The sequence below is a fragment of the Hypanus sabinus genome, chromosome 2 (genome assembly GCF_030144855.1).
Source record: "Hypanus sabinus isolate sHypSab1 chromosome 2, sHypSab1.hap1, whole genome shotgun sequence".
Lineage (NCBI taxonomy): Eukaryota > Metazoa > Chordata > Chondrichthyes > Myliobatiformes > Dasyatidae > Hypanus > Hypanus sabinus.
In genome coordinates, this window is record NC_082707.1 from 176,094,188 (window position 1) to 176,107,441 (window position 13,254).

The 13,254-nt window shown below is 42.3% G+C and overlaps 1 long non-coding RNA gene across 1 annotated transcript; it reads right to left on the reverse strand.

Annotated features, from left to right (window-relative positions):
- Positions 1–1,131: 1,131 nt before the first annotated feature.
- Positions 1,132–13,040, reverse strand: LOC132405665 (uncharacterized). The gene is made up of 3 exons (XR_009515939.1): positions 12,880–13,040; positions 2,288–2,444; positions 1,132–1,460 (listed from the first exon to the last, which is right to left on the reverse strand). It is a non-coding gene; the product is annotated as an uncharacterized LOC132405665 (long non-coding RNA).
- Between the last annotated feature and the right edge of the window lie 214 nt (positions 13,041–13,254).

Here is a 13,254-nt window from a genome sequence, read left to right on the forward strand (position 1 = left end):
ATTTATTATCAGTTTGTATACAGAGTGCACTCTGAGATTTGTCCTCCCTCAGGCAGCCGATTCTAAGAAAACATCACTGAATGCACAGAAAAAGAGCAAAATTGCGCAACACATAGAATATCAAACATCTAACCAGGACCACAGGAGTACTGAGTTTAGCTTAGTTCAGCTTTGTGCCAGTAGATGACTGCAGGCCACAGAGACATTCTTCGCCAAAGTGCCTCAATCTGCACCAATTGCTCCAATCAAACAGCTCCAAAACAGCAAAAAAAAAACCAGAATCCAGATAAACATGCAGCATTGACCTCAAATTCCCCAAAAAGAGTCCACAGCCATGAGCCTCACCAATCAATCCTTGCAACATGGACACAAGACTCCTGCACCTTCCTCCAACAGCAGCCAGCGAGAGGGAGGATGGCTGGTCAAACACGGACAGACTGCCTCCACTCTGCTCTCGACTTCCTTGACTTCAACCTTGCTCGACTCCTCAATCGGACAGAAGCAATGGAGTCATCATGGGCTCCCACCTCGCTTCCAAGCCACCAGGTTGCACACTCCACTCCCAACCTCACCGAGCTCCCTCAGAGACAGCAATGCGCCAGATTGTTCAATCGACACAAAAACACACCATCAAAATGTAAATCACAGGACCCAATTGCACACAGCTTAGTAGGAAAATCATATTTGGAAGAAGAAGTAAAAGTAGTTTCATGAGCTGTCTGCACAACATCGCTCTTGGTCACTTTGTCACTTGGCTGTGCAATTTTAAACAGTTGAGTTTGCAGGGAGATCTGAAGCTGGGGAAGGATGGCTGATCTTTCTAGGGCACAGGCAACACTTTAATGCCATTAACCTTGTGTATAAAGATGTCCTTGGCTCTGCTGATATTTTGAAGCCTGAGAAACCCAGTCACTGATCATAAAACTCACTAAGTTAGAAGATAACAACTTCATTATAATGATTTGACATTCTACCTCTGGGAACTGGTTAGCTGCCTGACTCTTGACAAGCATCTTAGTTCATGAACGTGGGAGATTTGGGGGTCAGAATTTTTAAAAATTTTAGCAAGCAGCTTTGGCAATTCTTAAAATACAACATAGATCTTTTGCAGTAATTTTTTTTGTAGAACTGATGTTTGTATATTCATATTATTAACTAATTGCATCATCAACATTTCACCACCAGCTGCTGGTAATTTCACTTGATGGTGATCATTTGCTTAAAAAGACTTGAGTTAAGTTCAGACTTGGCAACAGTCTGCATTCTACAGACTCTCTTCATTTCCTTCCACAACTTGGAATAGAATTGACATGTGACTTACAGGCATGCTATTTGGAAAAGCAAAGTTCAGTCCAGTAAACTGCTAGGAAGTTGTTGATGATGTTTGAAGAGACTGATATAAATGTTCCATTGAAACGGCAGACCCATCCTTGGCTGGGTTACTGTGAAGGCTCCATCCCCTAGATCACAAAAGAATGGATTATTTTTACACTTCTGAAAGAATTAGGTTTACAGTCTGTGAAACAGCTTCTGACTCGGCTATAATTCTCAACAGATGTATGTTCTTTATGTTAGCTGTATCCTTACATTGTTATAAAACAAAGTATTCTGGTAAATACTAATTATGAAGAAATTAACAGGAGGGAGGTAATTTTTTTTTATTTTAATTTTCTTTCATTTTTTCCCCTTCCTCCCTGTCCCCTACCAGAGGTAATTTAACTTGTGCAAAGCTTCTGGTACAGCAGAAGCCAGGCACAGCTGTGTTACCATGGCAATTTAAGGCCATCCTCACTTTGAAAAGGATTAAGCTCCTGAACAACTTGGAGGGTCTAGGGAAGATTGGAATAATTATAACAGCTGAAGGGCAGTTCTAACTCCAACATGGATGATCCCAAGCCTACCTTCTAAAGGAGGAGGTTGAGCACGCGGCTGGCAACCCCATTCTATTTTTTAAAAACCCAGAGCTACAGGAATGTCAACAGAAGCTCCAAAGACTTAATCCCTGGGAGAGGAAGAATCTTCATCTAGAAGACACATAAATGTACACAGTGAAAGCAGAAACTACAGGGCAGAACAACCTTCACCTCAGGACAGAGGACTCAGCCAAGTTGCTGTTGGCGGCCATGCCACAATAGGCCTAAGAAGAGTGTGGTGAACTACATATACCTGTCTGGACACTCCCCCTGCTGACTGCTCCTGTGGCTCCTCCCACAGACCCCTGTATAAAGGCGATCAAGGCCTGAGCCTGGCCTCTCAGTCTCCAGGATGTAGTATGGTGGTCACTCACTGCTTGTTCCTTCTTCCAGTCAATAAAAGCCGATATCTCGCCTTTACGTCTCAGAGTGAGTTATTGATGGTGCATCAAAGAGAAGGGTTGTTCTGGAAAAATTTCAATGAAGAGTCTTGACTCCATAATATTGGTAGACAGTTGGAACTTTCTTCCCCTGCGGATAAAAAATAACTTTGTGTATTTTGTTACAGAATTTCACTTGTCCTCTCCTACAAAATTAAATTCATCACAGTATTCATTGCACATACTTCCTGTCTGCTGAAAGATACAGCAAACACTGTGTTGTTGGTTTTCCCCTTTAACAGTCATTTTCAAGTTTCCAGGCTTTTGATTTTTTTCCCTCAGTTTTAGATTGTCAGAATGACTTTACAATCCAGCAATTGTTTCAACTCAGGTGACTAACAATTGCAACAGAGCTCTCTAACTACAGTACATTGTGATCTGCTGGTCTGCAACTCTAAAGCAACAGCTCACTTCCATAAAAATCCATAGCGGTTTCTACACCATGGCCTAGCACAAGGTCAGAGCTGAATACAAAACCTCAAAATAGGCTCCACAATATTGGTTTCCTTCCTTTGAAACATTAATAAGTATTGTAAACAGCCTCTGTCCCAGCAGTGATCCTTGGTTTCAGATGCTAATCTGAAAGTGTCCCTTTAACCTTGCTGCTTTCTGTTGGTTAGTCAATTTATTGTCCATGCTAATGAAAGTATTCAAGGACATCTTCATTCTCTCACTGCTACAGTCGGAGGTTCCCAGCTGCTTCAAAAGGGTGACAGTCCTGCCAGTGCGCAAGAAGAGCAGGGTGAGCTGCCTCAATGGCTATCACCCAGTGGCACTCACTTCTACTGTGATGAAGTACTTTGAGAGGTTGGTCACGTCTGGAAGAATAGACATGATTAAATTACAGTAACCCCTATTCAGTTCTTACAGTCTCTACATTGACGGAGGCTGTTGGAAATCTCATGTCATACTACAATGTTACAGCTTTGATCAGAATGTGGATTTAAGGACCACAGGCTGGCCCTTCTCACTCTCAGGGTGCAGTTGGCTACACTCATTAAAAAAAAATCAGAATACAACTACGTAAGCCTTGTAAAGGTAGGGACAAAGTGAGTAATGGAGATTTTGTAGTAGACAGTTAAGTCATTAGTCTTCATTTTGGTCAGCTTTGCAAGCTGCTGATGGAAGTATTAAGTCAAAGCTTGAGTGGGGTCCACATCAAGGCTTTCAATATCACCACAATTTTTTCACCCACTTCTTCTGATACATCTTTTCGCTTGCTTTTTCATTCAGCCTTTTTCTTTTTACTCATTTTGATTCTCATTTTGTGCTTTCATTTTTTTTTAATTTTTCTTTCTCTTCTCTTTGCAGTACTTTTATTTGTTGCTTTGTTATTTCTCGTTTCTTTCTCCAGCTTTTTCACTTCTCTTTCTTTGGTCTCTTATTTCTTTGGCTTTTCCTTCTCTATTTTTTCCCTACATCTCTTTTTTTTCATTTTTCTCAGTCTTTCTCTCGCTCCCTATAATCTGTCCCATATAACCATATAACAATCACAGCACGGAAACAGGCCATCTTAGCCCTCCTAGTCCGTGCCGAACCCTTAATCTCACCTAGTCCCACCTACCCGCACTCAGCCCATAACCCTCCACTCCTTTCCTGTCCATATACCTATCCAATTTTACCTTAAATGACACAACTGAACTGGCCTCTACTACTTCTACAGGAAGCTCATTCCACACAGCTATCACTCTTTGAGTAAAGAAATACCCCCTCGTGTTTCCCTTAAACTTCTGCCCCCTAACTCTCAAATCATGTCCTCTAGTTCCCATGTCCCATACCAGCAACTTTTATTGTTGGATTTTAAGAACAAGGAAATTAATCACAGCTTTGGAATTGATTTACCTTTGTCAATAGTGGGATATTGAAAAGGTCATACAGATCAATTCATTATACATTGCATTGAGGTAGCGCAAGGACAGTGAAAAATAAAGTGTAACAGCTACAGAGAAAGTGCAGGTAGACAGCAAAATCATAACGAGGTAGATGGTGAGGTCAAAAGTAGGGAACCATTTAATAGTCTTCTAACTGCAGAGTAGCCATGCTTGACCTGTGATATGTGCTTTCAGGCTTTTGTATCTTCTGCCTGATGGGAGGAGAGAGAAGAGAGACTATCCAGGGTGGGTGGAGTCTTTGATTATGCTGGCTGCTTCACTGAGGTAGTGAGAACAGAGTCCATAGAGGGTGGCTGGTTCCCGTGATCTGCTCAGCTTTGTCTATAGCTCAGCAGTTTCTTGTGGTCACAGGCAGAGCAGTTGCCGTACTAAGCTGTTATGCATTCAGACTGGATGCTTTCTATGGTGTATTGATAAATATTGGTGAAGGTCGATGGGGATATACCAAATTTCTTTGGCCTCCTGAGAAAATGGAGGCATTGGTGAGCTTTCTTGACTGTGGTGTCAATGAGGTTGAATCAAGACAGGCATTTGGTTATGCTTACACTTACGAACTTAAAGCTCTCAACTCTCGACCTCAACACCCCGATGCAGGCAGGAACATGTGTTCCACCTCTCTCTAAATGTCCAGTTTTTCTGTTTTGTCAACATTGATGGAAATGTTGATGTCAAAGCAACATGTCACTAAGCTCTTGATCTCCTTCCTATGCTCCAGTTCAACGTTATTGGAGATGTGGCCCACACTGGTGGTATCACGTGCTAACTTGTAGATAGAGTTAGATCGGGATCATACAGTCATCAGTGTACAGGGAGTAGGGAAGGGAGCTGAGGATGCAACCTTTGGGAACCCCGGTGTTTAGAATAATCATGGTGGAGGTGTTGTTGCTGATTGCAGACTGTTGCTCAGCAAGTCAAGGACCCAGTTGCAGAGGGAAGCATTCATTCCTGCGGTCAGGGTCTCAGTGATGTGTTTGCTTGGAATCGTAGCATTGAAAGCACAGCTGAAATCAATTTTCAAGTTTATTGTCATTTGACACTACATGTATACAACCAAATGAAAAAGCTTTCCTCTGGACCACGGTGCACCCACATAACATGCTGTAAATTTCACACAGCACATACAACAAAACATTACCAGAAATAAGTTAATAAAATATAAGTCCAAGTGCATGTGGCGTGCAACACAGATGAAGATTAAGCAATAAACAGCTCTGTTTAGTGATGAGACCTCAGTGGTGGCAAGAAATTCGTTAGTCTCTCAGCCTGAGGAAGAAGCTATTGCTCAGGATGGCAGTTCCAGTCCTTGCTCCTTCCTGATGGTAGTGGGTCAAAGAGTTCGGGGATGTATTGTAGGGATCTTCACCAATGCTTCTGGAGGTCCTTCGTATACGACGCTCCCAGTAAATGTCAGAAATAGGAGGAAGAGAGACCCCAGTGGTCCTCCTAGTGGTTTTTGCTATCCTTTGTCTGGTCTTGTGGTCCAATGCCTTGCAGCTTCTGTATCACACAATGATGCAGCCAGACAGGACACTCTCTGATGCTCTGTAGAAAGCCTTGCACAGCCTAATCACCTTATATAGATACTGCTGTGCCTTCTTGACTAGTGAGGAGATGTTGTGGTCCAATCGCAAACACGAGAAAATCTGCAGATGCTGGAAATCCAAGCAACGTACAAAATGCTGGAGGAACTCAGCAGGCCAGGCAGCATCTGTGGAAAAGAGTAGAGTTGACGTTTTGGGCTGAGACCCTTCATCAGCACTGGGTCCAGGTTAGACCTTCTATTATGTACACACCAAGGGACTTGGAGCACTTCCCATTCTCCATGGTAAAACCATGTGCAGTGGAAAGCAGTTACCCTGCTCCTTCCTGAAGCCCACGATCATCGCTTTTGTCTTGTCCACATTGGGACTCAGGATGTTGCTCTCACACCATTTAACAAGCCTCTCTACTTCCTCTCTGTGTGCCAACCCGTCACTGTTGCTGATGAGGCCAACCACTGATGTACCATCAAAGAACTTGATGCAGTTTGAGCAGGATGTGGTAGTGCTGTCACGAGACCACAGTGGACTGAGCACACTGCCCTGGGGGCACCAGTGCTCAGAGTGTTGGAGCATGAGGTGTTGCTCAACCTGGACTGACTGGGGTCTTTCTGTCAAGAAGTCCAAGATCCAGTTACAGAGAGGAGTGTGGAGACCCAGTGAGGTTAGTTAACCTACCAGCCTTGAAGGAATGATTGTGTAAAACACCAAGCTGAAGCTAATAAACCACAACCTAGTGTATGAGGCATGATTTTCTAGGTTGGACGGTACAAACTGGAGAGCTAGGTTATAGCCTCATCAGTGCACGAGTTTGAGAGGTAGGTGAACTGGAAAGGGTCCAATGTAGCTGGAAGCTGGGAGTTTATACAATCCATTACCAGCCACTCAAAGCACTTCATGATTGTTGAGGTCGTTGCCACTTACCGTTGCTCTCTTGGGCGACAGAATGACGGTGGCTGCCTTGAAGCCTGCAGGGACAGTGGACTGTTGTAAAGAGATATTAAAGATGTCCGTAAAAACCTCTATTAGCTGGCCCACACAATCCAACAGAACCAATTGTCTTCGTTGTCCAGATGCTTCAAGGGATGAGGGTAGGGCCAGGGAGAAGGTATCCGCCGTAGACTTGTTTCAGCTGCAGGCAAATTGCAGGGAGTCAAGGGTGTCTGAGAAGTTGGAGCTGATGTACATCAACTCCACGGTGTGCCCTCCGTCATAGCGAGGATGAAGTTGCAGAGGTGCCTCTTTACAGCCGCCCAAGAGAGAGGGTGTGGCATCCAAGCTGGAGTTGGTGCTGCCCCCTAGTGTTCTTGCAGCAAAAGACAAGTTGTACTGTGGACGGCTACGAATTTCTGCAACATTCATGGACTCCAGGTCTTGGACTCTTTGTGTGACTGTATTGATACCTTGTGTGTGCCTGCTATCTTATATGTGTCTTGTGTGTAACTGTTTTGCACCTTGACCCCAGAGTAACACAGTTTCATTTGGCTGTATTCATGGGTACTTGTGTATGATTGAATGACAATTAAATTTGAACATGAATCATGACCACTTGACGGTGGTGAACGTCAGAGCCGCTGAGTGATAGTTATTAAGACATGTCACCTTGTTTTTCTTGGATATCTGGATGATTTTAAAGCAGAAGGACTCACAGCCTGAAGCAAAGCAAGGTTAAGATATCTACAAACATGCCTGCTAGATGCTTTCTACATGTTCACTCTCTGGAAGACCGACCTTGGATCTGCACTGGTGACTGTGGGTTCAGAGAGTGTCGGGGGGGTGGTAGCATTCTGTTCTAAATGTGCACAGAATGTGCTGAACTCACTAGGAAGTGATACGCTACTGTTGGTAATATTGCCCAACTTCATTTGGATTTGATAATATTTGCAACACAGCCTCCCATTTGTAAGAAAACAGGTGACAGTCAGGACTTCTCTTAGCTGGGAGCCTGCCCAAGGACAATTACCTTTTGTGTTTAGATAGCTAGTTAATTTATGAAAGCTGATTAGTCAGCTAAGTAGCACCATGTCCATTGATTTATCAATGTTGTACTGCTACAAGGTCTGTTTACTGGTCTCTGTTGCTGCTTTGTCAATAATTCCTATAAATAATTTCAAATTGTGCCATCTAAAATTTTTTCTCACAGTGGTGGGTGCCGGCAGCAGTGGTGGAAGTGGACACAATAGGGTCTTTCAGAGATCCCAAGACAAAAGAGCAGAAGTAGGCCATTCGGCCCATCGAGTCTTCTCCACCACTCCACCATGAGGTAAACTATTCTCACATCTAGTTCCAATTTCCGACTTTTTTCCCCATATCCCTTGATACCCTGACTAATTGGATACGTATCAATCTCCTCCTTAAAAACCCTTAATGATCCAGCCTCCACAGCTGTATGTGGCAACAATTTCCATAAATCCACGACCCTCTGGCTAAAAAAATTATCCTCATCTTTGTTTTAAATGAGTACCCTCTAATTCTAAGGCTGTGGCCTCTTGTCCTGAACTCACCCACCAAGGGAAACAGCCTTTCCACATCTACTATGTCCAACCCTTTCAACATTCGAAATGTTTTTATGAAATCCCCTCTCATTCTTCTATACTCTAATGAATATAGTCCAAGAGCTGACAAACGTTCCTCATTTGTTAGCCCCTGCATTCCAGAAGTCATCCTCGTAAATCTTCTCTGAACCCTCTCCAACATCAGTACATCCCTTCTAAGATAGGGGGCCCAAAACTGCTCACAGTATTCCAAGTGAGGTCTCACCAGTGCCCTATAGAGCCTCATCAACACCTCCTTACTCTTATACACTATTCTCTTGAAATGAATGCCAACGTAGCATTTGCTTTCCTTACTGCCGATCCAACCTTGTGGTTAACCTTTATGGTATCCTGCACGAGGACCCCCTAAGTCCCTTTGCACTTTCGATTTTTGAATTTTCTCCCCATCTAAGTAATAATCTGCCAATTATTTCTTCTTCCAAAATGTGCAACTGCACATTTCTCAACATTGTATCTCATCTGCTATTTCTTTGCCCACTCTCCTAAACTGACCAAGTCTCTCTGCAACCTTTCTGTTTCTTCAACAGGTCCTGCTCCTCCACCTATCTTGGTGTCATCCACAAAATTAGCCACAAAACCATTTAATTCATAATCTAAATCATTGATATACAGTGTAAAAAGAAGTAGCCCCAACACCGACCCCTGCGGAACACCACTAGTAACCGGCAACCAAACAGAATAAGATCCCTGTATTCCCACTCTTTGCTTTCTGCTTATCAGCCAATGCTCCACCCATTCCAATATCTTTCCTGTAATTCCATGGGTTCTCATCTTATTAAGTAGCCTCTTATGCGACACCTTATCAAAGGCCTTTTGAAAATCGAAATATATAACATCCACAGCCTCTCCCTTCTCAATCTTATTTGAGATTACCTCAAAAAAATTCAAATAGGTTGGTGAGGCAGGATCTTCCCCTCATGAAACCATGCTGGCTTGGGCCTATCTTGTTATGCACCTTGAGATATTTCATAACCTCGTCCTTGAGGATCGACTCCAATGACTTTCCGACTACCGATATCAGACTAATAGGTCTGTAATTTATTTTTCCTGCCTCCCTCCTTTCTTAAGCAGCGGAACTACATTTGCAACCTTCCAGTCCTCCAAAACCATGCCAGAGTTAATTGATTCCTGGAACATCATTTCCAATGCCTCCACAATCTCCAAAGCCAACTCCTTCAGAACCCATGGGTGCACCTCATCCAGTCTGGGAGACTTATCTATCCTTAGTCCATTTAGCTTCCCAAGCACTTCCTCTCTAGTAATCTTGATTGTACATAATTCTATTCCCTGAAACCTCTGGCTGTCAGGTATGTTGCTAATGTCTTCCACTGTGAAGACTGATGCAAAATACTCATTTAGTTCCTCTGCCATCTCTTTATTACCTATTATAATTTCTCCAGCATCATTTTCAATATGTCCTCTATCTACACATGTCACTCTTTTACTCTTCATATATTTTTTTAAAAACTTAGTATCCTTTTTTATGTTAATTGCCAACTTCCTTTCATAATTCATCTTTTCTTTCCTAATGGCTTAGTTTCCTTCCATAAGTTTTTAAAAGTCATCCAGTCCTTAGTTTTCCCACTAATTTTTGCTTCCTTGTATGCCATTTCTTTTGCTTTTATTTTAGTCTTAACCCCTCTCATTAGCCACATTTGTGCCATTTTTCTATTCATGATTTTCTTGGAATATATTTTTCCTGCACTTTCCTTATTTCTTGTAGGAATTTCATCCAATTCTGCTCTACCATCCCTCCATCAAGCTTACTTTTCCAATCAACTTGGGCCACTTCCTCTCTCATACCACTGTAATTTCCTTTGTTCCACTGAAATATCGATACACCTGATACCAGCTTCTCCTTTTCAAATTTGAAATTGAACTCAATCATATTATGATCACTACTTCCAAGGGGTTCCATTACCTCTAGCTCCCTAATCGCCTCAGGTTCATTACACAGCACCCAATCCAAAACAGCTGATCCCCTGGGGGCTTATGGACAAGCTGCTCCAGAAAGCCATCCTGTCGGCATTCTACAAACTCCCTCTCCTGAGATCCAGTACCTTCCTGACATTCCCAATCCACTTTCATATTAAAATCCCCCATAATTATCTTGACATTTTCATTCTGACATGCTTTTTCTATTTCCAGTTGTAACTTGTAGTCCACATCCTGGCTGCTGTTTGGAGGCCTGTATATAACTGCTATTAGAGTCTTTTTACCCTTGCCATTTCTTAACTCGACCCATAGGGATTCTACTTCTTCTGTTCCTATGTCCCTTCTTTCTAGTGATTTGATATCATTGCTTACCATCAGGGCTACACCACCCCCTTTACCTACCTTCCTATCTTTCCTATACACTGTGTATCCTTAGACATTCAGCTCCCAATCATATCCATCATTTAGCCATGACTCGGTGATGGCTACAATGTCATTTTAACCTGTAGCTGTACAACAAGGTCATCCACTGTACTTCTAATGCTGCGTGCATTTAAGTACAGCACATTTAGATCAGTATCTGTTACTGATTTTGCTTTATTTCTATCTCACAGCAAATTATCCAGTCTATTCACCTGCCTGTCCTTCTTGCCATCTTTGCTGAACAGTATCTTTGACTTATTTCTACTTTCCTCTTCCTTGACCCTAACACCCTGGCTTCCTTCCCCTTGCCAACTTAGTTTAAACCCTCCCTAACAGCTATATTAAACAATACTGTCTAAGAGACTCTTAAATAGATACATGGTGCTTGGAAAAATAGAGGGCTATGCGCTAGGGAAATTCTAGACAGTTTCTAGAGTAGGTTACATGGTCGGCACGGCATTGTGGGCCGAAGGGCCTGTAACGCGCTGTAAATTTCTACATTCTGTATTATGTTCTATGTAAAACAGTTTGTCAATGCTAACAGAATATAATTCACAATATGAATTCCAGAACATCCCAACGACATTGAAAACATCATTGACTACAACTCATTAGCTCTAATTTGCTTACTATCCTATTTCTTACAGCTGGCCTGCTTTGTTTACAAGTCTGATTCTCATAATCCTATATAATCCTAAATAAGATCACTCCAAATGAAAGTGTGTTGTTTGAAAGATGCCAAAAGGCTTCTATCATTCAGCAGGATCTGACCTACATCATTAGCTGCTCTGTGTCATCTCTGTACATGGGCCATGTTATTGCAATTCCAATAAAATCCTAATTATCTACCCTACCTACTGTCTCTCATAATGTTATATCCTACTCTCAGGTCACCCCCTTGGCCTCTGACATTCATGGGAAAAGGACTTAAGTTTCTAAATCCTCTGTGTATAGTTAGTATCCTCCAATCTAGACAACATGGTGTCCGATGAAAATAGCCACTTCGTTGTGCTGTCATTATGTACCTCGTCATAGACATGGGTGATCGTGGTCTGTGACCATGATTGTTCTTGGCAAACTTTTCTACGGCAGTGATTTGCCATTGCCTTCTCGACAGTACCTTTGCAAGACAGGTAAACTCAGCCATTATCAATACTCTTCAGAGATTCTTCACGTGGCGTCAGTGCTAGCAAAACCAGGACTTGCGATATGCATGAGCTGTTCATAGGACAGTCCACCCACATGTTCCCATGGCTTCACGTCACCCTGATCGGGGTAGGCTAAGCAGGGGCTACACCTTGCCCAAGGGTGACCTGCAGGCTACTGAAGGAAAGGAGTGCCTTACAACCTCCTTTGGGAGAAACATATCTCCACACCAGCTTGGGTACTCTCTCAAGTTCAGAGGACACTTAATTTGCATTGCATTAGTTCCCTAATGCAATGTGTGTTTCAAAACACTTCAGACATTAGCAATAGTGCCTGTGTTTAACTCCTTGGACCAAATGCCTTCGATGAAGCAACATTTTACAAATGACAACAATAAATCTTATTACCCTATGTGACAGCGGGGTGAGAGTAATTCCTTCACTAAGATGTAACTCTGTGTAAAAGAAAATCAAAAATGTAAGTTTTGTGAGTCTGCTGGAGCACACTGGAACTTTGACGGACAATGATTCTTATTTCTATAAACATTATAAACAATGTTCCAAAGACTCTTGCTGAAAACATGTCTCCTTGGATTCATAACTTTGCAGCAGCTGTGCAAGCTCAAAAATTGTTCCAATTTTACAATTAACAAAATAAAATGTGTATACAAAAATGAGAGCTTTCAATTGTATCATTAGACACTTCATCTTCCACATCGTTCAAATTTAACGTGGCTTTAAAAGTATTGTTAATGTATTATTTAGCAATATGATTTAACCTGCAATTAACTAAAAATCTAAGATTTTTATGGCTATTTATATTTCAAATTGTGTGCAATTCAAGTCACCCCATTACAGGAAGGATCTAGGGGCCTTGAAAGGGCACATAAGATGTTTATAAGGATTCAATGAACATTAGAGGGTATTAGCTATTTTCTTTGGAGCATCAAAGGCTGAAGGGAAAGCTGATAGAATCTTATAACATTCTAAGAGAGGCATAAACAGAGTAGACAGTCAGAATCTTGCCAGTATACTCACAGCTGACTAGTCTCTCCCCATAATTAAAGTTTCCCAATCCAGCCAACATCATGGGGAATTTCCTCTGCACTCTCTCCAGCACAATCACATTCTTCCTATATTGCCACAGCCAAGTGCGGTTAAACCAGTGTTTCATAAGTTGCGGCAGAAGATCCCAACGGTTACATTCTGTGCCGCTTTCTCCATTCTCTCACTCTGCAGGATCTTTGGACTGATTTGTTTTGCTTTTGTCTGGAGCTTTGAAGATAAAAAAAAAATGTCTGTGTCATTAAAAGGCTGCCGCACAGGTCCATTGACCCAGGTTCCAACCTGACCTCCTCTCCTGCTGTGCGTGTGGAGTTTTCTCATTGTCTCTGTAACTGTTTGGTCTTGCTG